General features: G+C 54.4%; 1 protein-coding gene across 29 annotated transcripts in view; it reads right to left on the reverse strand.

Annotated features, from left to right (window-relative positions):
* KCNAB2 (potassium voltage-gated channel subfamily A regulatory beta subunit 2) overlaps positions 1-27,726 on the reverse strand; it is a 108,558-nt gene that overhangs the window by 71,673 nt on the left and 9,159 nt on the right. For 5 of the 29 annotated variants that reach the window (XM_077977719.1, XM_077977703.1, XM_077977770.1 and 2 more), the window contains exon 2: positions 530-760. The exons of 13 other annotated variants lie outside the window; for them this stretch is intronic. The gene's annotated coding sequence lies outside the window, so the exon portion shown is untranslated. Of the gene's footprint in view, positions 1-529; positions 761-3,948; positions 4,148-27,726 lie in introns of those variants that run through there. 11 more of the 29 variants (XM_001090061.5, XM_077977561.1, XM_015140304.3 and 8 more) reach the window with 8 other exon arrangements.

Consider the following 27,726-nt stretch of genomic DNA (forward strand, 5'->3'; position numbering starts at 1 on the left):
CCTTGCCCTCCTGTGCAGCCATGTGACTTGCTTTGGTAACTGGAAGGTGAGCAGATGCTTCAGTCACAGGAGACTTGCCCCTGAGCCTCTGCCATCATCATGGGACACACACGCCCCAGTCCACCCTGCTACATATGCAAGAGCCACCCCACCTAGACCAGACAACCTCAGCTTCTCTGTGACGTGGAACCAGCAGCTGCCCCATGAGTACGTGATAAATAAATGCTTGCTGTAGCCGCCAGCAGCATCATTATACAGAATCCACCTTAGCGCGTAACCCCAGGGCTCCAGGGAGCAAGTTCCGCTTTGATTGAATCTCCAGGGTCATACTTATCAACACTGAATTAGAGTCCAGTGGGTACCTGGAAACCTACTTCCAGTTCCTGCAAAAGGCAGTATCTGTCTCTTTATTGTAGATTCTGGAGTACAAAACATTTGAGCTGGCCGGAACTTTCCTTTAGTGAGAAGTCTTGATCCAAAGTCAGTACTTTGAGGCTGGAGAGGATCTCTCTCTAAGCTGAAATCTTACCATTGCAGACTGCACATGCTCCTCTCTTCTTTGGGAGCTGGTTGATGACATTATTCCAACCTCTTTGGGTGACTGAGGCGATCAGGCTGGGCTCCTGGGAAGGAGGTTAGGTCCAGTCAGTGGTTTCGATCTGGGCTTTGGAGTTGGCGCTGACTGGAGTTCTCACTCAGCCATGTGCTGGTCTATGACTTTGGGCAATTCGCTCAGGCTTCCCTGTGTTAGTTTCTCCATCTGTAAAATGGGATGATAACGAGGGAGGACTCAGTGTGCTAACAGGTAGGGGTGTGCTGCGGGGGCCGCAGGAGCTGGGACTAGCTTGTGTCCTGCCCTGGTGTCACATCAGGCACAGGTGCAGGGAAGACTCTGGCCCCAGGTCTGGGAGTGCCTCCTGGGGAGTCACTGACCACAGCTGCTTCCTGGACATCTGTGCCATCTGCATGACGGCAGGTGAAGCTGCTCTTGTACGGTGCGCCCTGGGCAGCAGAGCAGTCTTACCGGGAAAATCAGTGTTTGCGGGTCCTCAGCCTTGCTACAACACCTGCTCTTCTGGCTGCTGGTCTCCTTGGCTGTCAGGAGGCTTCTCTGTCTTTTCCACTTTCCTGGAAAAGGCTCATTTTTTTTTTTTGAGATGGAGTCTCTTCAGTTGCCCAGGCTGGAGTACAGTGGTGCGATCTTGGCTCACTGCAGCCTCTGCCTCCTGGGTTCAAGCAATTCTGCCTCGGCCTCCTGAGTAGCTGGGACTACAGGTGCACACTGCCACACCCAGCTAATTTTTTTTGTATTTTTAGTAGAGATGGGGTTTCACCATGTTGGCCAGGATGATCTTGATCTCTTGACCTTGTGATCCGCCCGCCTCAGCCTCTATAAAAGTGAAGGCTCATCTTTTAGAGATGTGACCAGCCACGCCCAAGTGTGAGCCCCCACCTCAGGGTGTCATGGCAGGACCTGTGGCACTTAGGCTTTCTGTGGCTGTGTCCAAATTCTGAATCATCCTGGAAGCTCAAAGCTTCCAGAAGACTGGCCTGCAGATCCCTGAGGTCTTAAGAATGATCACCTTGTATTCCTTATCTGTCTGCCAGGCGACTCAGACTCACAGCTTTCAAAAGGCCAACCCTAATACAATGGGGACAGTGGACACCAGGAGGCAGGGTCCCTGGAGGCCATCCTGGAGGTCGGTGACGCAACACCAACAATGGACTCTCCCCCAGATTCATCTCTGTACCCATATCCCGTAAGACTGCTGGGGGTCAGCTCCTCCGGGCGGGGAGCTTCATCTCTTTCCTTCATGGATGTGTCCCCACACCCAGAGCGGACACCAGCATGTGGTAATGCCCAGTGAACATCGCCGAAGGGATGGAGAGAGAGGGGCTGTTCCGGGCTGGGTGTGATGTCCTGGGTGTCTTCTGGAAGGCCTGGGGCAAGGACTCCAGCACCTGCTTGTTGAATTGATGTTATTTTGTATGTTGCTTCTGGAACCCTGGAGGTCCCCCATGCCAAGCCACCGAAGTATCTGCCGTGACTACTGTGTAACACAAAACCATGTTGTTTGTTCTGCGGGCCAGAGCCTGGATGGAGGAGCCATGGCGGTGACTGTGCTTCCAGCGGAGACAGGAAGAGGTGTGCAACTGCTCAAAACCGCATGACACAGAAGGGCACTTACACAACACACACTTCCCCTCTCACCCAGCAGGCGCCCAACAGGAGCCCATTCCTTCCCTGAGCGGGATCTGATGGCAGAGGGTCGATGCTGCAACAAAGGCAGGTGCTGACTCTGAGTGCACTAGGGGTCATGACCCTAGGGGGTCGTCGGCCTGGGGGGTCATGCTGGGGGCCTGGCAGAAAGGCCCGCTTATCATAAGGATGCCCCAGAGGGTGGGCAGGGGTTGGGAGGTCAACATAACCCAGTTCCCTGACAGCTCCATCCAGACTTTGGCTTAGATGTAGCCAAAGAAATGCAAGAAGAACTGTGCAAACCTTACTAGAGATTGGAGATCCCAGTCAGGATTCCCTGTATTTGTCACGGAGAAACCTCAGTCTCTCCTCCAAACTCCTGAGGCCTGAGCCAAAGGGACCAGTGGCACAGTGACAGATATCACATGGTTCAGACAACAGCAGAAGCATCGAGATCTAACCACGGTGCCCAAGGTCATGACTGCCGAACGGAGCCTTTGATGGTACATCACATCAATGCCTCAGTAACAATCTTCAAGAAGATCACAGGCTAGAAATTTCAATCTCTTCAAAGCAATGTTCAATGCCGGTTCCCCGATTACAAACACCACAGGTCTAGACTTTTGCAAGAACAGTTCACATTCACATCTAATCAATGCTGCAATGAACAAAAAATAGACCACAGCCAAAAAATTCACGTGCCTGCCCTAGCTCCATCCTGCTTCTCAGTGACCATAGGTGGAAGGTACGGTGCCGTGCAGGGCCGCTCACCTGGTACTGGGTGGTGGGGACCCCAGCACTGCACAGACGGCGCGACTGGTAGTGAGTCAGGGCTGCTGCAGGCTGCTCACTCAGTAGCTGGCTGGGCCTGTCCCCTGCAGAGGCAGCAGGAGCCCTCAATGGATCGGAGTCCCCATAGCTGCCTGCCCAGGCCCCCGGCCTCCTCCCTTCAGCCATCCACACACACACACACACACACACACACACACACACACACTAATGTGTCCCCCAGGAGGCTTACAGCCTCCTCCCTCCATGACCACACCCAGCACCCATATCCTGCCCAGGGGAAGTGGAGGAGGCAAGCGAGAGGGGATGCAGGAAGCCATCACCAAGGAGCCCTTTGCCCTCCCCTCCGGGACAGTGACCTCAGGGCTGTGCAAGGGGCTACAGGGTGGGGGGGAAGGGGTCTGAGGGGTCTTCATCCCCCACCACTGCCCTGTGCTCCGCCCGAAGGATGAGGGGAGAGAGGAGGGACTGGGGACCCATACCATCCACGTGCAAGGCAGGGGCCTTCTCAGAGATGGGAATCCCCAGGCCAGGGCTTCCCGGGAGAGAGCAGACAAGATGGGCAGGGCTCTTCCCCAGAGCTGCCAGCCCTGCCCCCTGCAGAGGGACAGAGGTGGCCCCAGGGGCTCTCCATCTCCCGGCGTCTCCCTCAACATCGCCCCGGGGATGAAAGCAGAAGCCAGTGGAGAATGTGCGGCAGTCAGACGTCTCTGCTGGGTGCCAGGCCCACTCTGCCCAGCGGCAGCAACAGGAAGCAGTGAAGGGCTGGGCTGCATTGGGCAGGGTCAGCTCACCCCAGGCTGAGGCCCATCCCAAGGGGGGCACATGGGGCTCAGGCTGGCACAATTAACCCCGGACACTACGGGGGCACCTAAGCCCTGCTCAGGGAGCTGGGGCTGCCCACCCATCAGACAGAAAACCCATCCTGGAAAACCGGATCCCTGGAGCACCCCGGGTACCTGCTCCTGAACGGGAACAACCGGAGACAAGGCCATTTTCCGAGCACTCAGGGGAACGCCAGGTCACACATCTGCTGCAAAGCACGCGCCTTGGGACCACAGCACCCAACAGGAAGTTGGTGCAGCGCGTGCCAGAGCCATGCACTGTCGCCGCAGGGCCAAGAAGGCGTGGGGTGCTGGGGCGTGGCCTTTGCTCTCAGGCATGCGTAGCGCGTGACCCAGGTGGGAGGGCCCGACACCCCTGACCTTCCTGGCTGAGCAGCGGCCAGATGCGGCAGGAGGCAGGTGGAGGACAGGGAGCAGGTGGCTGTGAGGAGGCAGCCCAGGCCTGTACCCTAGCAGCCCCTCCGGAGTAGGAGGCAGACCTTCCCTGTCGGCCCAGGAGCCCCTTTCTCAGGGCAGGGGGTTCTGGTGATGTTGAAGAGCTCCCTCACTGCTGCCGACTGTGTGCCATGATTGGCCATGTGCCAGGATCGGCTGCCCACCTTTTACCTGAGTTCCCTCATCTGATCTTCCCTGCTGCCCTGGGAAGGGGTACTGCTGTCTCCCATGCCACAGGTAACAACACGGAGGGTCCGAGAACCCTGGACTCAGGGCTGGCTGACTCCAAAGTGTGCTCTGAGCTATGCAGTGCTGAGAGGCCCAGGGCAGTCTCTGCCACTCCATCTCTCATCTCTCTGCCAGGACACAGAGGGGGCAGCCACCTTGAGGGGACAGGTGGCCCTGGGGAGGATGGGCCAGAGGTAAGAGCACCCTCTGCGGGGGTTTTTCTCCCTCCCTGTGGCCTCTCCCTGCTCTGCATTCTTTCCTGGGGAGGCCCCTCCTCCCTCCCATGCCAGCTGCTGAGCCTGGGGCCAGGCTCTCTGGTGACTCACTCTGGGGACAACCCAAGCTCTTCGGGGTGCCAGGCAAAGGGAGGACTTGGGTGGAACGTGCCATCTCCCGTGGTGCCGGCCACCTGCACTGTGTTGAGTCCCTGGTCCCAAGCCACCCCCGTGTGATTCCAGGAGGGAGGCTGGCACCTCCTTTCCTGGCGTGGGCACACAGCTCTGAAGCCTACACCAGGGGAGCTGCTGTGTGTTCCCGGCAGGATAAAGATAAAACCGTGGTTAGGGGAGGTAGAAAGAGGAAAAGGAAGGGAAAATAAAACAGTTTGGGTGCTCAGAAAGAAAGCAGAGGTGCTGAGAGATAAACAGGAGGGAGAAGGGAGAAGGAGGAAGGCGAACTAATGGGAAAATGAAAAACAAAGAGAGAGGCGCCATGAGGGAGAGGTGGGGGACAGTGACCCATGTTGAGCCAGCTCTGGACCTTGCCCCCAGCCCTGGCCGCGACATGGTTTTTACAGATGGGGAAATCGAGGCCCAAGAATATTAAAGAACATCCAAGGTCGCTTGGTGAAATTAGTGGCAAAGCTGGAACCACAGTCTCGGTGTGTCCAGCTCCAAATCGGGGTTCTTTCCTCACACGTACCTTGACCTCCCGCCCTGGAGCCCCCCATGGACCTCTGGCTCTGGACAGGTGACCTCTACTGCCTCCCGGAGCCAGAGAACAGCCGTTATCTTCCTGGCCCTCAGCACGGAGATGTTGCCCTGACTCTCTGGGTCTCCAAACACAGACTGTATTCATGGCTATCACAGACCACAGATTCAGCTGATGCTCAATCTCACAAGCAAAGGTAAAAGTTGGAAGCTGTGAAGGTAACCTCACTGGCTGCTCTGCAGTTTCAGACACAGTGAACCAGCCCTCAAACCTCAGCTTCATTCCTGGCTCTTAAAAACAAATTGTATTTTCAGATACTTGCCAACTCTTTTTTTAAAAAGTTTCTTTGGACCAGGAAGGCAGGTGACTGGTAAATGCTGAGTGGCAGTTAGAGATACCTCATTTAAAAGACACTATTGGCTGGGTGTGGTGGCTCACACCTGGAGCTGGAGGCCAAGGTGGAAGGACTGCTTGAGGTCAGGAGTTTGAGACCAGTCTGGGCAACACAGTGAGACCCAATCTCTAACACAAAATTTAAAAATTCGCCAGGCGGCTGGGCGTGGTGTCTCATGCCTGTAATGCCAGAAAGTCGGGAGGCCGAGGTGGGTGGATCACCTGAGGTCAGGAGTTCGAGACCAGCCTGACCAACATGGTGAAAACCTGCCTCTACTAAAAATACAAAAATTAGCTGGGCGTGGTGGTGGGCACCTGTAATCCCAGCTACTCAAGAGGCTGAGGCATGGGCATGAGAATCACTTGAACCCAGGAGGCAGAGGTTGCAGTGAGCCTAGATTGTGCCATTGCACTCCAGCCTGGGCAACAAGAGTGACACTTTCCATCTCAAAAAAAAAAACATATATATATATATATTAGGCATGGTGGTGCATGCCAGTGGTCGCATCAATTTAGGAGGCTGAGGTGGGAGGATCCCTTCAGCCCAGGACTTTGAGGTTACAGTGAGCTATGATCATGCCACTGGACTCCAGCCTGGGCAACATAACAAGATCCAGCTCTATAAATAAATAGATAGATAAATAAAAATACAAGGTACTATCAACAGTAATAAGGCAACCCAGAGTGAGTGAAAATACTTGCAAATCACGTATCTGATAAGGAATTAATATCCAGAATACATAGAGAACAAAATTCAACAAAAAACCAAACAGCCCAATTACAAAAATGGCAAAGGACTTGAATAGATACTTCTCCAAAGACAAGACACAAATGGCTAATAAACATATTAAAAGATGCTCAACATCAGTAACCATTAGGGAAATGCAAATCAAAACCACAATGAGATACTACCTCCCAGCCATTAGGATGGCTGCTATAAAAAAGCCCAGAATAATAAGGGTTGGCAAGATGTGGAGAAATGGGGACCCTGTGCACTGTTGGTGGGAATGTAAAATGGTACAGCCACTATGGAAAACAGTATGGTTGTTCTTTTAAAACTAAAAATCAAATCACTATATGATCTAGCAGTCCCACTTCTGGGGATATATCCTAAATAATTGCAAACAGGGTCTCAAAGGGATATTTGTACCCATGTGTTCATAGCAGCATGATTTGCAATAGCTAAAACATGGAAACAACCCATGTCCACCAACGGATAAAAAGATATGCAAAGGCTGAACATGGTGGCTCACGCCTGTAATCCTAGCACTTTGGGAGGCTGACGCGGGCAGATCACCTGAGGTCAGGAGTTCGAGACCAGCCTGGCCAACATGGCGAAACCCCGTCTCTACTAAAAATACAAAATTAGCTGGGTGTCATGGCAGGCACCTGTAATCCCAGCTGCTCAGGAGGCTGAGGCATGACAATCACTTGAACCCAGGAGGCAGGGGTTGCAGTGAGCCAAGATTGTGCCACTGCACTCCAGCCTGGGTGACAGAGCGAGACCCTGTCTAAAAAAAAAGAGAGAGAGATAAGCAAAATGTGGCACACACATGCAATGCAATGGAACATCCCTCAGTCATACAAAGGAAGGAAATGCTGACATACGGTACAACATGGATGAGTCTCGAGACCATTCTGCTAGGTAAAATAAGCCAGTCACAAAATGACAAATACTGTACAATTCCAATTATCTGAGGTCCCTAGAGTAGTCATGCACATAGAGACAGAAAGTAGAATGGTGGTCCGCAGACACAGGGGAGGGGAAATGGGGAGTTCCAGTTTAATGGGATAGAATTTCCATTTGGGAGAATTAAAAGGCTCTGGAGATGGATGGTGGTAATGGTAGTGCATATATTATGAATGTACTTAATACCACTGAACTCTACACTCAATACCAATGAACTGTACACTCAATACCACTGAGCCATACACTCAATACCACTGAGCCGTACACTCAATACCACTGAACTACACACTCAATACCACTGAACTGTACCCTCAATACCACTGAACTATACCCTCAATACCACTGAACCATACCCTCAATACCACTGAACTATACCCTCAACACCACTGAACTACACACTCAATACCACTGAGCTGTACCCTCAATGCCACTGAACTGTACACTCAATACCACTGAACTGTACACTCAGTATCATCAAACTATACACTCAATACCACTGAACCATACCCTCAATACCATTGTATACTTAATACCACTAAACTGTACACTTAAAAGTGGTTAAGATGGCACATTTTACATGTACTTTTACCACAATAGAAAAAACTGGGAAAAAAGAAAAAGAAACTTCTGCATCATGGAGTCAACAGCGGCCCCACATTTGGGTGTATGCGTTTAAGTCAAATACTTAAGATGGATCAATAAACATGGCACATGGTGGCTCACACCTGTACTCTCAGCAATTTGGCCTGTGGTGGGTGGATCGCTCGAGCCCAGGAATTTAAGACCAGCCTGGGAACATGGAGAAACCCTGTCTCTACAAAAAATAAAACAAAAAAATTAGCTGGGCATTGTGGTGTGCACCTGTAGTCCAGGCTACTTGAGAGGCTGAGGCAGGAGGATGGCTTGAGCCTGGAAGGTCGAGGCTGCAGTGAGCTGTGATTGTGCCACTGTACTTCAGCTGGGTGACAGAGTGAGACCCTATCTCAAAAAATATATATGAAAATAAAAATTTTAGGCTGGGCGTGGTGGCTCACACCTGTAATCCCAGCACTTTGGGAGGCTGAGGCGGGCGGATCACGAGGTCAGGAGATCGAGACCATCCTGGCTAACATGGTGAAACCCCGGCTCTACTAAAAATACAAAAACTTAGCTGGGCGTGGTGGCAGGCGCCTGTAGTCCCAGCTACTCAGGAGGCTGAGGCAGGAGAATGGCGTGAACCCGGGAGGCGGAGCTTGCAGTCAGCTGAGATGTGCCACTGCACTCCAGCCTGGGCAACAGAGCGAGACTCCTTCTCAAAAAAAGAAAAGAAAAGAAAAGAAAAATTTTAGACTGGGCATGGCGGCCTTACAGGCCGAGGCGGGCGGATCACCTAAGGTCAGGAGTTCGAGACCAACCTGGTCAACATGGTGAAACCCCATCTCTACACAAAAATTACCCAGGCATGGTGGTGGGCCCTTGTAATCCCAGCTACTCATGAGGCTGACCAGGAGAATCACTTGAACCCAGGAGGCAGAGGTTGCAGTGAGCCAAGATTACACCATCGTACTCCAGCCTGGGTGACAGAGCGAGATTCTCAAAAATAAATAAATAATAAAAATAAAAATTTAAAAAATGTCGTAGATACGGTTGCCGGCTGGCCCAGCTGTTACCCATGACCCCTATATTTCCTGAATTTTCTTCCAGTTGGGGTGGCCTGTGGCGGTCTGTAACCCGAGTCCTGGAGGGTGGGGCTTTGGGAAAGTTCTGCTTGGAAAGGGACGCAATCCTGGTGCGTTCTTGTCATGGAAGAGGCAGAGTATCTAGGCCTGCTTCTGTTTTGAGCAGGGGTGGTGCTGGGGGCATCTTAGGCCGGATCGGGGGCAGGAGGTGGCAGTCTGAGAGGCTGAGGTGGGAGACTGTACTGCAGCAGGTGGTCCTGAACACAGAATGAAATCCCGAGCCAGCCCTGTCTGGGGACCACCAAAACTCTCATCCAGCTTAATGGGGACCTCACAGTGGTTCTCCTTCTAGCTTCTAGTTATTTCTACAACATAAGGATCAACTACTGAATCAATCTGCCTTGATGCAACTTCATTCCTCTGGGCCAGGACTGTGGGGAGGGGGCACATCCCCCAAGATAACTAGGGTCACACGTCGTGAAACCTCCAAGCATGTGGAGACGGGACCCCAGGTGCAGGGCTCCGGGTGATGCACGACCCCCTCCGCAAGACCCCCACATTATGGGTCTCCCTGCCTCCACCTGTGGGAAACTCTAGGCAGATCATCCCACTGGGGACAACTGAAATAACAACATGATTCTTTGCATGTTGATTGGAAACCAGCTTCCTCATCACTTTCACCTGTTGGGCTCGCTCTGCCCTCTCAAGATTGACAATGAAGTGAGTCCCTCTGTCTAGAACAATACCTGGAGCATCTGAGGACAGCCGCTGTAGTTCACCCCATCTACAACCGGGCCCTTTGTTCTTGTGAGCAAACCTTGCTTCTTTCCCTCCTTCCACACAAGGTTTCTGACTTAAGCCCATCAATGTAATTTTGGCTGACGCTGTGCAACGCGTGCCATGCACAGGCTGCGACACTGGACCCTCGCCAAACGTTATAGGTCGGCCTTGGGGCGGTGCTGTACCATTGAAGATGCTGAGGTCAAGGCCGCCAAGCTGGGCTTTGGAGAGCAGGAAGTCCGGTGCTCCAGTGCCCAACTCGAGAGCCCTAATTAGTCATCATTCAGCAGTTTCCCTCTGGAACATCAGCACCCTGCCACCCTCTTTTAATGGCGTTTCTGTTTGCCACATCCTTCCTAAAATGACGGAGGCACCCAGAACCTGAGCAGCATTGCACGCCGGCTGGCCAGCAGAGGGCGCAGCGTGACGGCTTCCCTCCTTGCTCTAGGACAGGGGTTGGCAAACTGCTGCGTCAGCCTGTCACCTGTGTTTGTGCAGACTTGAGCTAAGAATAGTTTTTTTGTTTTATTTAATTCATTCAATTTTTTTTTTTTTGAGAAGGGCACTTGCTCTGTTGCCCAGGCTGGAGTGCAGTGGCACGATCACAGCTCACTGTAGCCTTGAACTCCCGGGCTCAAGTGATCTGTCTGCCTCAGCCTCCCAAGCAGCTGGAACTATATGTGTGTGCCACCACCCCCGGCTAATTTTAAAATTTTTCTGTAGAGACAGAGTCTTGCTATGTTGTCCAGGCTGGTCTCAGATTCCTGGCCTTACACTGTCCTCTTGCCTCAGCCTCCCAAAGTGCTGGGATTACAGGTGTGAACCACTGTGCCAAGTCAAATTTTTACAGTTTTAAATGAAAGAAAACCAAAAGAAGAATAACATTTCGTAACACACAAAATTTATATAAAGTTCCAATCTCAGCATCCATAAATAAAGTTTTATTGGCATGCAGCCAAGCTATCTTGTTATCTTAGTGAGCTTGGGGCTGCCATAACGAAATATCACAACCTGGGGGGCTTAAACAACAGACATTTCTGTCTCACAGTGCTGGAGGCTGGTAAATCCAACATCAGGGTCCTGGCTGATAGGGTTCCGGGTGAGGGCTCTCTCTTGCCTTGTAGACAGAATTCCTTCCTGCTGTTCCACACAGAGTAGGGAGGGAGCTCTGGCCTTTTCCTCTTCTTACCAAGGCACTAGTGCTGTCATGAGCCCTCTACCCCAAAATGACAAAAAAATTAGCTGGGTGTCGTGGTGCATACCTGTGGTCCCAGCTACTTCGGATGCTGAGGTTGGAGGATTGCTTGAGCCCAGGAGGTCCAGGCTGCAGTGAGCCATGATCATGCCACTGTACTCCAGCCTGGGCAACAGAGCAAGACCCAAGCTTATCTAAACCTTATCACCTCCCAGGCCCCACCTTTTAATGCCATCACATTGAGGATTAGGGCTGCAGCTATCAATCTTGGGGGACAGAAACATTCAGTACACAGCACCTATTTACATATTGCCCATGGCTGCTTTCACGCTACTACGGCAGACCTGAGTAGTTGCAATAGAGACTGAATTTCCTGCAAGCTGAAAACATCGACTATCTGGTCCTCTATGAAAACATTTGCCTGGCTGGGTGCAGTGGCTCGTGCTTGTAATCCCAGCACTTTGAGATTGGGAGGCTGTGGTGGGAGGATTGCTTGAGCTCAGGAGTTCAAAACCAGCCTGGGCAACACAGTGAGACATCTTCTCTACAAAATTACAAAAAAATTAGCTGGGTGTGGTTTACCGCTATGGGATCACAGGTGTGCGCCTGTAGTACCAACTACCTGGGAGGTTCACGTGGGAAGACTGCTTGAGCCTGGCAGGTCAAGTCTGCAGTCACCTATGATCACACTATTGCACTCCCACCTAGGCAACTGAGAGAGATCTTGTCTCAAAATAAAATAAAATAAAAATTTTGCTGAACCCTGCTCCAGGACAACATCTCCTCCAGGGATACAGCTTTTCAAGCCACGCCTGGCTGGGCATAGTGGCTCATGTCTGTAATCCCAGCACTTTGGGAGGCCAAGTTTTTTTTTTTTTTTGAGACAGAGTCTTGCTCTGACATCCAGCCTGCAGTGCAGTGGCACGATCTTGGCTCACTGCAACCTCCACCTCCCAGGTTCAAGCAATTCTCCAGCCTCAGTCTCTCGAGTAGCTGGGATTACAGGCACCTGCCACCATGCCCAGCTAATTTTTGTATTTTTACAACAGGGTTTCACTATGTTGGCCAAGATGGTCTTGAACTCCTGACCTCAAGTGATCTGTTGGCCTCCCAAAGTGCTGGAATTACAGGTGTGAGCCACCCATGGCTGGTGGGCGAATCTCTTGAGCCCTGGAATTCTAGACTAGCCCAGCAACATACTGAAACCCCATCTCTACTAAAAATAAGAGGAAAAAAAAAAAAGCTAGGTATAGTGATGTGCACCTGTTGTCCCAGCAACTTGGGAGGCTGAGATGGGAGGATGGCCTGAGCCTGAGGTTGCAGTGAGCCAACATCATGCCACTGCACTCCAGCCTGGGAGACAGAGTGAGACCTCATCTCAAAAAAAGCTAAATAAGAAAGCCATGCTTCCCCTCCAGACACCTGTGCTCCTCCATTCTGCTTTGCACACAACCTTGCAGGATCCATGCCTCTGCCCTACGCACCCCGCGTCCCCGGCCCCATACGCCCGTCCTTGTGGGCCTGAGTCTAGGATTTTTCCTCTCTCTTGGTTGGCGGTGGGAGGGGTCTCACTGAAGTGAGACGGCCTGTACGGAGCTCGGCACTGTCTCCATGCATACTCCTGGTCACAGTATTTTGTGGGTGAGTTTTAGGCGGTTTGTTGACTTTCCAGCGCACCCTGGGATTCTGCTGGGTTTTCCTGTTGTGAGACCATAACCTCCTGTCCTGGGGATGTGACACACAAACCAGCTTTCATAACCGGTACCCAGAAGGCAGACCTATTTCAGCAGCGGTGTGATTTGTGGCATTCTGCCCATCCCTGTTCAAAACCTCACTCTGGGAGAGGATCAGATGCAGGAAGTCCAGTTGACGCTGGTCAAGCTCCTGTCTGGGGGCTCACGCAGAAGTCCAGTGGGATGTGTTAGTGTCCACACTCTGCAGCGTCACTGCAGTGTCACCGCCACTGTCTACTGTCTGCCCCACCTGAGTCACGCCGCGTGTGAGCAGCACCCCAAAGCCTTCCCACAGAAGCAAACCTCATGGCTTAAAAGCTCCTTGCACTGTTTTCTGGTAGATACCTGTCCAGTTACATGTTATGCACAATTTTTAAGTGTTTCACACAGGCCTGGTGAAAATGCCTCATCAGATTCAGTACTTGGCTCCACAGTCTATTGAAAGGATGCTCTGTCTTGAAAGCCCTGTGGTCTCAAGGGGGTGGACACATTGACACATTCTCACAGCCCCAGGTTTAAATAGCTTCACTGTGATTCATGGAAGCTGGAGGAGAGCCAAGGGACGTTAGCGCATCCCAGGAAAGGACCCGCCAGGAGCGAGGTCCTCCCCGAGCCCTGGCCTGTGGAGTCCCACACACCCCTCACTCGGAGATGTTGGAGGGTGGCCCAGCAGGGTGGTCAGGGGGACCTGGCCTTCTGTGGGAAGCCTCCTTCGCTCTGAAAGCTGAAGCTGTCAGGGGGCGGCAGGTGGGTGCTGGTGGCTGGAATGTAGTGCTTTCCTTCACGGTGGGGTTTGAGGCTCATTGAGTGACTAAATGTCTCTGGACAAAAGATGTTCCTTGCATCAGAGAAACCTCATTATTGCAGAATTGCCTTTCTTTTTTAAATAAAAACATCTCTAGGGGCTGGATGTGATGGCTCACACCTGCAATCCTAACACTTTGGGAGGCCGAGGTGGGCAGACTGAGCCCAGGAGTTCCAGACCAGTCTGGGCAACATGGTAAAACCCCGTCTCTACAAAAAAAAAATACAAAAATTAGCTGTGCATGGTGGCGCATGCCTATGGTCTCAGCTACTTGGGAGGCTGAGGTGGGAGGATCACTTGAGTCTGGGGAGGTGGAGGCTGCACTGGGCCATGATTGCACCACTGCATTCCAGCCTGGGTGATGGATCGAGATCCTGTCTCAAAAAAAACCCCCAAAAAACCAACCAACCAATCAATCAACCAAAAATCTCTAAAGCTCCAAATCAACATTAGCATAGCAAAACCAACACTGACCAAAGCCCCATGGACACTGGAGCTTTCTTCAGTGGACAGGACGCCTCCCCAGGGTGCTTAAGCAGCTATGGCAGGGAAGGGCAAACTTTTGCAGTAATGGGACAGACAATAAATATTTTAGGCATTTCGGGCCAGTCCATCTCGGTTACAATTACTCAACTCTGGGGGCAAATGCAGCAAATACGTAAATGAAAGGGCGTAGCTGTGTTCCAATAAAACCTTATTCACAAAAACAAAAGGTGGGCCTGATCTGGCCCCTGGGCCATAATTTGCAGACCTCTGACACATTAAAAAAGGAAGGTGAAGCCAGGCACGGGGGTTCGTGCCTGTAATCTCAGCACTTTGGGAGGCCGAGGTGGGCAGACCACCAGAGGTCAGGAGTTTGAGACCAGCCTGGCCAACATGGTGAAACGCTGTCTCTACTAAAAATACAAAAATTAGCTGGGCGTGGTGGCAGGCGCCGGTAGTCCTGGCTACTTGGAAGGCTGAGGCAGGAGAATCACTTGAACCTGGGAGGTGGAAGTTGTGGTGTGCTGAGATCACGCCATTGCACTCCAGCCTGGGTGACAGAGTGAGACTGCATCCAAAAAAAAAAAAGGAAGGCGACCCCGTCTGTAATAAAATTAAGGCAAAAGTGCAACTCCTCATGCTGTGCACAGCACATGCTGTTCTGTTCCTCAGTGGGCTGGAGCCCCACATGGGCCCAAGCCACAACCCTGCCCTTCTGTGGGGACACTCTTGAGTCTGGAAAGGGGAACTCCTTCAGGTCAAACAGGAAACTTTCTGGCCAAGTGGTTCCCATGCTGCCTGCTAGCCTAGCCTCTGACCTCACTGCCTGGCGAGGGTGACAGGCGAGGAGGAGAGGATGCCAGGCGCCTTTGGGTGCCCTGTGTGTCCCCTCTGTGCTACCTTCCCTGCTGGTAATTGTGACTTCTCATCAGATCGCAAGCATCAGGTTAATCTTCTCCGGAGTAAACACCATCAAGGCATCCTCGCAGCCCTCTGTGGTGCTGCTTGCCGGCAGAGAGCTGAGGACAGCTGGCCGAGCCACGCAGACTGCTGCCTCTAATGCCACACTATTTTTGGTGACTCTTTTGCCTCATTTATTTTTGATTTGAGTTGCTCATACAGACTGTGTGTTCTTTCTCCCTCCTGCACTGAAATGAAATAAGCGTAGTATTTTTAAACCTCCCTTGTGTTACTTCATGATTAGCACAGATAAGCACTGTCCGACGCGGTGCTGCATGGCCTCTGGCTTCAGCCCTGAGCCTCACGTGAAACTGGCCTACTCCTGGATGTGGGTCTCATTCTTCCGGACACCAAGCCCTACGCTGAAGATGGAATTGGATGGCGGGGGTCCAGGGACATCCGGGAAGTGCCCTCCGAGTACAGTGGGTGCAAGAGAAGGACACCCACCTGAGTAGCAGCCCTCAGCTGTATTAATGTGTGGGCAGTGGTGTCAGAGCTGCTGCCGACCCAGGGCAGTCTGAATGAGGCCTCGGGATAAGGGCTTTCTGATGCATTCATTCTGCGTATTTTTTGCCCCATAATCCTATGAGATTAGTACTATTTTTTAGGCACAAATGACAGCTGAGAAAACTGAGGCTTGGAGAGGTAAAGCTGGCCTGCCTTGGTCACCTGGTGAGTGGCAGTTCTGGGAGTCCACCTTCTAAAGCACAGTCTTGTTCTGCGGCCAGCAGAGAAGTCCAGAGACAAACACTGGAGCGGCCAAAGGCCTCCTCCTAGGGTGAGCTGAGCGGTGCTTCTCAAGATCACTGAGAACCGACTGCACGTGGGGGCCCGGGCAGCAGCAGGCGGTGTCGTCAGAAGTCTCCAGGGCAATGCAGGTGTGAGCTGGGGCCACCTGGGCAAGGCTGGGGAGACGGAGCCGGCTGGCAATCCAAGAGGCTGAGACTGCAGGGTCTGTGGACAGATGCGGGGTGTAGGGGGAAGACAGGGGTGCAGGTGGCTCCTGGGTTTCTGGAGGTGTGTGGTCAGTTTCTGAAATGGAGGAGTTGCGAGTGCCATGGTGTCAGGGAGCCCTGGAGCCAGCCGTGGCTGTATCTGGCCTCAGATGCTGGTCAGGCAACCGAATGGGGAGGCTGGTGCTGTCCTCCGACAGGGCTCCTCCCCAGCCCTGGCTTGAGTGGTTGCTTCTTTCGTGCCCAGGGCCTCTTCCGACTCAGGTCCCTCTACCTGGGATGCTCTTCCTTGGGGTTCCTGCTCAAATGTCACCTCTTCGGAGAGGCTGCCCCAGAGAGCTCTGAGTGTCACAAGCGTGTCCTCTGCCAAGCGTCCACCCCAGCCTGTGCGACTGTTCACCTGACTGGCCTCAGCTGGACACTGAGGGCAGGGGGTGGGTCTGTCTCGTTTCCTGCTGAATCCCTCATGCCTGGAACAGGAACTGACACCTCACCGGTGCCCAGCACGCCTTTGATGAATGCACGAAGCTGTCCCAGCCCGCTCTGAACAAGCAGCTTTCTGCTTATAGATAACACAGACGCCAGCGTGAGGCTGAAGACAAGCAGAGCGCTGAGAAGTGGAGCGACGGGAGGTCATGTTCCGCTGCTCCTCCTAGGGTGACAGAGGGCGTCCTGCAGCCGCAGCAGCCTCCTCCAAGGGGGTCCACAGTGGGAGAGGGCAGTCTGCACAGGCCCAGGCTTGTATCCCCAACCGGGATGATGCCCGGCTCACAGGGTGTGCGTGCAGAGCCAGGCATCTCATGGGCATGTGTGCATAGGTTAGCGCCCACACACGGCTCACTGCCACCACTGCTGTCACCTCCACCTCTACCATGATCTCTGCCCCTCCATCTCGATCATCTCTACCTCTACCACCATCACCTCCTCCTCCCCCACCACCTCCACCATAACCTCTGGTTAATCACCTCCACCACCACCTTCACCCATCACCTCCACCTTAATCACCTCCACCTCCACCACCTCCACCTTCATCACCTCCACCACCACCAACTCCACCTTCATCACCTCCACCACCACCAACTCCACCTTCATCACCTCCACCTCTACCTTCATCACCTGCACCACCTCCACCTCCACCTCCACCTTCATCACCTCCACCACCACCAACTCCACCTTCATCACCTCCACCTCTACCTTCATCGCCTCCACCACCACCTTCACCTCCACCTTCATCACCTCCACCACCACCAACTCCACCTTCATCACCTCCACCTCTACCTTCATCACCTGCACCACCTCCACCTCCACCACCACCTCCACCTTCATCACCTCCACCACCACCAACTCCACCTTCATCACCTCCACCTCTACCTTCATCGCCTCCACCACCACCTTCACCTCCACCTTCATCACCTCCACCATCATCTCTACTTTCAACATCTCCATCCACCACCTCCACCTCCACCACTACTCCTACCTTCACTTCCACCTTCATTACCTCCACCACCACCATGGCTTATGCCCCCTCTGCCTTCATCACCTCCACCTCCACTATCCTAGGCCAGCTCATTTTCCTTTCAGCACTGCTGCTTTCAGCTTCTCTGGGAATCTTCCCCTAGCAACCCTCTGGGGCAATTCTGCTCCTCTCCAAGCTGCAGTTCTCACCTCCACAAGCAAGGGCTCCACAGGTGCCCCTTCAGCCCACCCTCCCTGCCCTGGGCTCCAGGTGTTGGTTCTGTTCACATGGATATCCCTGGAACACTCCCTCTCTCGCCCACTTCCGCCACTTGCCTTGGAAGCTCCTGTGTGGACCATGGTTGTCCACCTGCCACCAGAGCCCCATTTCTATTTTTCAACAGCAGATCTTTTCATGCCATGCTCTTCTCAAAAGCCCTTCGTGGAGGCCCAGGGCTGTTAGCACGGCATCCAAGTGCCTCAGCTTGGCATCCAGAGTCATTCACAGCCTCTCCTGTCTACCTTTCCATCCCTTGATCCCCTCTCTGCCCCTGCACATCTGCCTGCCTCTCATCCTGCACACCTGGCCCTGGGTAAACCTGCTTGCCTCTCTCCCGCACACCTGGCCCTGGGCACACCTGCCTGCCTCTCCTCTCGAACACGTGGCCTTGGGCACAGTTGCCTGCCTCTCTCCCGCACACCTGGCTTTGGGCACACCTGCCTGCCTGTTTCCCTCCTGTTCCTCTGCATGTGGAAGCTCCTGTCCTCACTGCTGCTGCTCCCTCAGAGCAATGCTGCATCTCCCCATCTGCTGGGGACTTCACCTGCCTCAGGCGCCAACGTGTGGTTGAGTCCCAGGTCTGAGCGGGTCACCCACACTGTTTGCAGCGGTCGTCCTGGTGGTGGGCAACAGCAGGGAGAGAGCTGCACTTTCCATTTCTACCACCTCTATCATCCGCGTCTTCTAAATGATGTGGCTAAAGTCACACAATTCTAAGGAGCAAAGAGCTGGGGCAGGTCGCTCGCCTGCAGAGCCAGGACTCTCCATGCACCTCCTGCCACTAGGTCGCCACTTCCACGACAATTTCTGGGGAAGAGTGTCCTCATAGCTTTCTAGTTTAAACCCACAACACTTGAGGGTCAGCCCAGCTCCCGGGCACCTGTCTTCCCAGGAAAGACCCCCCGCCCATCCAGCCGACGGGAAGGTGGGGCGGCACGCCCCACCCTGGGCTTCCCCATCTCCTGTGTTCACCTGAGCAGTGACTCCTCAGCCCTTGACAACATGGAGGGTTGTGAACTAAAGGAACTGGGGGTGACCGGAGCAGGGAGGGGCTGGGGGCACTCCCTTCAGTCCCCAGACACAGCTGCGGCTCATCCAGGGATGTTCAGAGCATGGCCTGTGCTGTGCATCCCTGACCACACTTGAGACATGCCTTGAAGTTAATATCGATCCACTTATTTCTCCAGTTACTTTTTATTTTTTTAAGGGATGGAGGTCTTGCTATGTTGCCCAGGTTGAACTTGAACTCTCGGGTTCAAGTGATCCTCCTGCCTTGACCTTGCAAGCAGCTGGGACTATAGGTATGAGCCACCATGCCTGCCTCCGGTTACCTTTTATTGATGACAAGTAATGCTGGTTCTTTATTGCAGGGACATCAAGTTTCAGTTTAAAATAAGCTTATTTGAGAAATAAGTTTAACTAAAAAGAAAATGCAAACTAAGAAATGGCACATATGACTGGGCGCAGTGGCGCATGCCTGTAATCCTAGCACTTTGGTAGGCTGAGGCGGGTGGATCACGTGAGGCCAGGAGTTTGAGACCAAACCCCTTCTCTACTAAAAATACAAAAATTAGCTGGGTGTGGTGACGCATGCCTGTAATCCCAGCTACTCCAGAGGCTGAGGCAGGAGAACTGCCTGAGCCTGGGAGTTGGAGGTTGCAGTGAGACGAGACTGCGCCACTGCACTCCAGAGTGTAGAGTGAGCGGCAGAGTGAGACCCTGTCTCAAAAACAACAACAACAACAACAACCAAAAAAACAAAAACAAAAACAAAAAAAGAAATAGCACACATGACCCAAATCATGAGATGAAGGGCCAATGACTAAAGTGTCGGAAATACCTGCCAAAGACATAGAGAGACAGACAGAGAGGGAACACCAGCGGCCAGAGAGCACTCCGATAGAAATCACAGGGCCCCAAAGGGCCTCACTGCCTCATCCCACAACTCCTCGAAGGTGTGTTGGCTTCACAGTGGAACCGCAGGGCGGAAAGTGAATTCCAGGTCATGCTGCAGTTCTTTTTCCCTTTAAAACTAATTTTACACCTTTTTGTGAAGTGTGTCAGAGTTCCTCCCATGACAGGAAGTTGATCAAGAGAAGCCAGGGAGAGAACAGAACCAGGCTGGACAGTGTGTTCCAGGCCAGTCCTGGCAGGAGGCTTTGATGGGGTCTAGACAGGGGATGTGCATCTGAAGGTGTGTGTGCCGGTGCGTGCACACACATATGCACACACATATGCACACACATATGCACACACATACACACACATATGCACACACATATGCACACATGCACACACATACACGCACACGGACACTGCTGGGCCCACTCCACCTGTTAGCCAGGCTGCTTATGGTCTGCTGCCCGCTCATGTACCCAGAGAGCTGCTGGGGAAAGGCCGCACTCTGCAAAGGTGGATGCCCCACCCCATGCCAGGCGGGCTTCCTGCCACTCTAGAAAGCAGATACTCCAAGGGATAGGTACAGAGTAAGGCCCAGCACTGCTACAGAGGGTGGGGTGGCCAGGGGGACTTGGAGAGCTGCATAGCGGTGTCGGGTGACGCTGGCTCATGTGCCGAGATGAGAATGTCCAGTCAGGGCCCACTTCAAACAGAGGCTCAGAGTGTGGCCCGCAGCTCCTGGGGGAGAGGGGTTGGACTGTGGGGTGCAGTGCACCCAGGGATACTTTTGCTTTGCTCTTTCCAGCCTGGATGTGCCCAATTTCCCCGCTTTACAGCTTTCACTGAAGCTGCTCCCAGAGGAACGGGCAGGGCTGCTCTGGGGCCTCACCCTGGGCCCAGGCCAGAGGCTTCGGACGTCTCCCCACTCAGGCCCAAGGCCTGAGGTTCCCACGGAAACAAGTCCCCCAGGTGACCCCTCCACATGTGGCACAGGGAGTCACAGTATGAGACCCCACAGGCCTGGGACAGAGCTCTGGGGTGGCGGTTTGGGAGCTTCACTCCCTTGGCCACTTCCCTGATTGCAGCTTTGTTTTCATCATCTGCTGCAGGTTGGATGATACCAGGAGCATTTCTCAGCCCATGTTGGTGTCCTGAGTGATCTTTTTTTTTTTGAGACAGAGTCTTGCTCCGTCTCCAGACTAGAGTGCAGTGGTGCGATCTCCGCTCATTGCAACTTCCACCACGCCACCTGGGTTCAAGCGATTCTCCTGCCTCAGCCTCCTGAGTAGCTGGGATTACAGGCACACACCATCGTGCCTGGGTAATTTTTATATTTTTAGTAGAGATGGGGTTTCACCATGTTGGCCAGGCTGGTCTCGAACTCCTGACCTTAGGTGATCTGCCCGCCTTGGCCTCCCAAAGTGCTGGGATTACAGGCGTGAGTCACTGTGCCTGGCTCTGAGTGATTCTTAAAAATGATGAAGAGAGGAACAAGGGAAGCCTGTCTTGGGTGCTGGCTGCTCTTGGGGCACGCAAAGCCACTGTCAGGGTGATGGGGGGGCGGGGCAGGTCCTTTCTGCCATGGGGGACCCGGTGCAGTGGAACTGGACTTGGCTCACCGTCTGCCTCATGAAATCCAAGCCCTGCCCTTCGCAACACAGAGAAAACAATCTGTGGGTCTTAACCGCCCAGCTCCAGGATCTCCTCCCCATTGGTGCTGGTGAGGGGATGCCTGATGAGGTAGTACTCCTGGCCCCCACACTCATCAGCTCCCTCAGAGGGAGCCATGTCAAACCAGACAGCTCCAGGCAGCACCTGAAGGCCACACTGAGCTGAGAGGAGCCAGACCCCACCACTACCTCTGCCTCAGCGTCTCCAGCCCCTCCCAGGGCAGCGGCTGCAGCTGCCTCTACCTGGCTGCAGTGTCAGGGAGAGAAGGAGCCTCTGCATCTGGTAGGCTCATCAGTGAGGGCTGAAGGGGGGACGGGCACAGGGATGGGAGAGGAGGTCCCAGGTTCTCCCGGCCAGCCCTTCCCTCAGGGGTACGGGCAACAGTGATGCACACACGCTGTGGTGCCCAGCTTCTCCCACTCCTTTCCAAGCATCCACAGTAAAAGGGGATAAAGGAAATGCTGAGTCTCCTCTCAGAGCCAGATTGAAATTTTAAGTGAGCCAAGGTAGGAAAATAACACAGGGGGATGGGGCCACAACAAGAACCACTTCCCGACGATGACTGCAGACTGCGTTTCAAAGCCTGATTCAGCATGGCGGGGGGCGCAGAGGAGGCCCAGCTCCCCATGGATGGAGGGGCTCTGGCTCTGGCTCCAGCTCCAAGCTGCTGCCTTGGCTTCCTGGGCAGAGGGGGTGGGTTTTAACTGCTTAAATCCCAGGATGGGAGAAGGAAGGAGAGGCCAGTGTCCTGGTGTTTCCCAGATGGGCAATTTCAAAGAGATCGTTGCTTTACATGGGGCGGCCACACTGGCAATCAAGTGGTCTCTTGGCCACTTGGCCCTGTCCCCAGGTGTGGTTGGGGTCCCCACCTCTCTGGAGCCTGGCACAAACTCACACCCAGGAGGTGAGTCCCCCATGCTGTGACTGGACAGGGAGGCCTGGGCAGTAACTGTCTGGGGAGTGGTGGCGCTCCCAGCTCACCTGGCTGATGCGAGTCTCTATGGCAGCCTCGGAGAGGCCGGTCCATCTGCCGCAGGGACAGAAAGCGCTGATTCCCGGCCAGCCATGAGCAGGGACACTCTGGACACCGAGTCCAGCCAGGGCCCCTCAGCACAGTGCCCAGCACAGAATAAGGCGAACTGTTTACTGTCCATCCCCAGAACCCAGTGCTCATCTTACACAGGCTGCTGTCTGATCCCTCGACAACAGCTCTTATCATTGTATTTTAGGTGGGTTTCAATCACGGTTCTCGGAAGAAGTTGTGGGAAAAGATTCTGGTTCCATTTGCACAGGGGAACTTGGAGCCCAGAGCAGGGATGTGGCCAGGCAGCACTTCTAACAGAGCGCTGAGGGGTGAGGGTGGAGTGGGGGGATGTAGGAGCTGAGCTGAGGGATTGGGGGTAGAGTGGGGGATGTGGGAGCTGAGCTGAGGGGTGGGGGTGGAGTGGGGGATGTGGGAGCTGAGCTGAGGGGTGAGGGTGGAGTGGGGGGATGTAGAAGCTGAGCTGAGGGGTGGGGGTGGAGTGGGGGGATGTAGGAGCTGAGCTGAGGGATGGGGGGTGGAGTGGGGGATGTGGGAGCTGAGCTGAGGGGTGGGGGTGGAGTGGGGAATGTGGGAGCTGAGCTGAGGGGTGGGGGTGGAGTGGGGGGATGTATGAGCTAAGCTGAGGGGTGAGGGTGGAGTGGGGGATGTGGGAGCTGAGCTGAGGGGTGAGGGTGGAGTGGGGGGATGTAGGAGCTGAGCTGAGGGGTGAGGGTGGAGTGGGGGGATGTGGAGCTGAGCTGAGGGGTGAGGGTGGAGTGGGGGGATGTGGAGCTGAGCTGAGGGGTGAGGGTGGAGTGGGGGGATGTGGAGCTGAGCTGAGGGATGGGGGTGGAGTGGAGGGATGTGGGAGCTGAGCTGAGGGGTGAGGGTGGAGTGGGGGATGTAGGAGCTGAGCTGAGGGATGGGGGGTAGAGTGGGGGATGTAGGAGCTGAACTGAGGGGTGGGGGTGGAGTGGGGGGATGTGGGAGCTGAGCTGAGGGGTGAGGGTGGAGTGGGGGGATGTAGGAGCTGAGCTGAGGGATGGGGGTGGAGTGGGGGGATGTGGAGCTGAGCTGAGGGATGGGGGTGGAGTGGGGGGATGTGGAGCTGAGCTGAGGGATTGGGGGTAGAATGGGGGATGTAGGAGCTGAACTGAGGGATGGGGGTGGAGTTGGGGGATGTGGGAGCTGAGTTGAGGGGTGAGGGTGGAGTGGGGGGATGTAGGAGCTGAGCTGAGGGGTGAGGGTGGAGTGGGGGGATATGGAGCTGAGCTGAGGGATGGGGGGTAGAGTGGGGGGATGTAGGAGCTGAGCTGAGATGTGTGGGTGGAGTGGGGGGATGTAGGAGCTGAGCTGACGGATGGGGGTAGAGTGGGGGATGTAGGAGCTGAGCTGAGGGGTGAGGGTGGAGTGGGGGATGTGGGAGCTGAGCTGAGGGGTAAGGGTGGAGTGGGGGGATATGGAGCTGAGCTGAGGGATGGGGGTAGAGTGGGGGATGTAGGAGCTGAGCTGAGGGGTGAGGGTGGAGTGGGGGGATATGGAGCTGAGCTGACGGATGGGGGTAGAGTGGGGGATGTAGGAGCTGAGCTGAGGGGTAAGGGTGGAGTGGGGGGATATGGAGCTGAGCTGAGGGATGGTGGGTAGAGTGGGGGGATCTAGGAGCTGAGCTGAGATGTGAGGGTGGAGTGGGGGGATATGGAGCTGAGCTGACGGATGGGGGTAGAGTGGGGGATGTAGGAGCTGAGCTGAGGGGTGAGGGTGGAGTGGGGGGATATGGAGCTGAGCTGAGGGATGGGGGGTAGAGTGGGGGATGTAGGAGCTGAGCTGAGGGGTGAGGGTGGAGTGGGGGGATGTAGGAGCTGAGCTGAGGGGTGAGGGTGGGGTGGATCAGAACATTAGAACACAGCCCCAGGGTGCCAGCCCTGCGACCTTCCTCCACTCACAGCACCCGTGTTCCCTGCCAGGGGAAATTCCGGCCAGCATCCTGGGCAGGGAGACCCCCACCTGCCCCAGTGGGAGGCTGTGCCCCATCTCCCCGTGTGGGGGCCCTGCATCCTCACAGTGATCACTGGGAAAAGACAGACCTGGGCTTCCGTGCCTCCCCGGGCCACTAAGCCCATCTCTCTGAGCCAGGAGGGTGCCCTGCTTTCCAACTATGAATACACCAGCAGGAAGGGAGAGAGGGGACCCAGGCTGGATCCCACTCCTAGTCACAGGGGTTAGGGGGGACGCTCAGCCAGCTCCAGGTCCACAGGCTGGCTTTCTATCATGTGTGCTCCAAGGCCGTCAGCTCAGCTCCCACGTCCCCACCTCCACCCTCACCCCTCAGCTCAGCTCCTACATCCCCCACTCCACCCTCACCCCTCAGCCAGCAGCAGTTGGTGTGCAGTCTCTGCAGAGGGAAGCAACTGTCCATCGAGGAGGAAACCGCCAGACTCTGGAGGGAGACGGGGCTGGAGGTGGGACTTGGGGGTAGAAACCTATTGTGTGGGGTGAACTGTGTTCCATGAAAGATACACCCAAGTCCTAATCCCCGGTACCTATCGATGTGGAATTATTTGGCAAAAGGGTTTTTGCAGGTGTAATTAAGGTGGGAATCCTGTGAAGAGGCCATCCTGGATTAGGATGGGCCCTAAATCCAATGACAAGTGTCCATATAAAAAGAGACAGACACAGAAAAGGCCATGTGGCGATGGGGGCAGAATCTCGGGGGTGTGTTGACAAGCCAAGGAACACTACGGAACCAGGAGCGAGGCCTGGAACACACGCTCCCTCGGTCTCCAGAGGGAACCAAACCTGCCCACACCTTGCCTTCTGGCTTCCTGATCCATGAGAGAATAGAGAATACTGTTTCAAGCCACCCTGCTTGTGGTACCAGGAAACATATACACCCCCTGGGCTTAAAAACCGTCTAACCGAGCTGGGTGCAGCAATGCACATCTTCAGGCACAGCTACTTGGGAGGCCAAGGCGGGAGGATCACTTGAGCCCAGGAGTTTCAGACCAGACTCGGTAACACAGTAAGATCCTGTCTCTTAAAAAGAAAAAAACCCTCTAACCAGAGCAGGTTCTATGAGAAGCAGAAAAACAACCATCTTTTGTGGGAAGCGACCTCTTTGCTGGGGGTCTGGACTCCTGCGGGCCCCAGTCCTGCCTCTGCTCCAACCTTGAAGCTGAAATGTCTGCAGCCCTCTCTGTATTTGAGTTTGTGATCCAGGCACTGGGGGCTCCTCCCTGTTCTCCGGGGGACTGTAAGAATAAATAACAAATGGCTTCAAAGAGGATTACCATCCCATGACCACGTGATGGGGCATGAAAGATTAATATCTCGCCAGGCAGTGCTGCAGCAGCAATTTGAAAGGCAGCTTTACTCCACCACATCCATTAAAGGCCCCACTGAATAAAAAGAGATGCAGAAGCAACCACTACAAGCTGGGGCCAGCCGTGCCTCTGCAATCACATAACCAGCAGACAAAAACATTTTTAAATGAAAATACTCATTGCTGGTGAGGTTGAGGTGAAACTACTATGAGGAGACGTGGCTGGTTCTGGGGCATGAACTATTCTACAAGTTTTTTTGGAAAGAAATTGGGTGGTAGAGGTTCAAAGCTTGGGGTCCAGGAATCCTATGTCTGCGACTTTATCCTAATAGTTCAAGAGAGGAAATAAAGTGAGATGCACACAAATGTTTCCCATAGCCTGATTCGGAAGAGTGAAGAGCTGCCAGATCTCCAAGGAAATAATGTTTAAGTGAATTATAGACAAATGGGAGGGTATAATGTGGCCACTCAGTGAACGTTCCCGGCTGGGGAAGGGCTCGGGCTAAGAGTGGAGAAGGTGGAGGGCGCCCGTGTGTCTGCAGGGGCTGAAGGCAGCCAATGGAGCAAGTGGGGAGGAACCCCTGCTCTACATCACAGGGACCCTGCCTCTGACCCCATGACCCTGCTCTGGTGGGGAGGGTCTGTGTGTGGGAAGCAGGAAAAGCCAGTTCCAGGGGTGGGATGGGGAATCCTACAGGAGGCTCCGGCCACCTGGGCTTGTAGCACAGGCTCTGGAGTATATGCAGCCAGCAGGGGCCAGGCTGCTGGGGCTGCGGGCTGGTCTCACCCCCGTGTGGTTTCCCTTTACCTGGCATCCTGGTGACTGTGGCCCAGGAGGGGCGAGCGCCCTCCCGGTGAACGGGTCGCCTGGGGCACAGGATCAGGCGTCTGCTGCGGTCATGTTCTAGCTCTGTCCTCTGGTAGCTGTGTGACCTGAGACAAGGTCTAGGATCTGTTCTCACCCGGGACACAGAGACGGGAGGAGCTGAGGACTAAAAGCAAATGTGCGGGGGGGACAAAGCAGGGGGCCAGTGCCGGAGCAAATCTACAACACAGGGCAGCTGCCAACTCAAAGGACGACGGTGACGGTAGAGTCCTTGACACCGCTGTCAGCATAGTCCAGAGCAGGGTGAAGTGCCTGCCTCCTCTTCCTGCAGTGGGGCAGCCACTCTCGGCTGTCCAGCCCCCTCCCGGCACCCCTTAGTCCTGGCAGGGCTGTAGCCCTTCAGCTTCCCTGGAAATCTACTCGAGGGACCTTGGCCTTCTCTGCCTGCCACCTGGGAACACCTGATGGGGACGTGCTGGGATGGTTTCTGCAGTTCAAAGGATTTACCTCAACATAATTAAGTGCCTCGGCTGTAAAAACACAAGCTGTGTCCTCATTGGCAGTGTGGGCACCACGTATGGCTCAGGGGCTGGGACAGAGCCCTCAGTACAGATGACAGGCATCGGGGAGCCTGTGGCCATCAGCCACCAATGCCAGCTCAGGCCACAGCTACCGCGGCAGGCACCTGGTTTGTCTCATCCTCAGCTGCAGGAGGATGACCTGCCAGGTCTGGCTGAGTGCCAGGCCCGAGGCCTCCCCTGGGCACTGCCTGTTGTTCAGGGTGTTCAGAGCAGGATTGTGCCTGGTGGGGAAGACACCTGGGGAAGGACCCCTTGGTGTCACAGCTGGCCTCTGTTGGGCCAGAAGTCCTCTCATCCTCTCTGGTTCTGAAGGCTTCTCCCTGCCTGCCACAGCCAGGGGAGATGAAATCAGGGAGCCGGTGCTGGGGACAATGTTTGCTGGCCTGCAGGAAGCCTAGGCTTGGTTCCAAGGCCTCATGACATGGCCAGTGCGTTACCAGTCAGGCTGAGTTAGGGGACAAAAGTGATGGGGACAGCAGGCATGTTCTGTCCTCACGAGGCCCACAGTCTAGGCAGGGACAGATGTCAGCAGTCATGACCACTGCAGGGCGTGCTTGGAGAGACTACAGGACATCGAGGGGCCTCAGTCAGAGA

This window comes from Macaca mulatta, chromosome 1 (assembly GCF_049350105.2).
Source record: "Macaca mulatta isolate MMU2019108-1 chromosome 1, T2T-MMU8v2.0, whole genome shotgun sequence".
NCBI classification, from domain to species: domain Eukaryota; kingdom Metazoa; phylum Chordata; class Mammalia; order Primates; family Cercopithecidae; genus Macaca; species Macaca mulatta.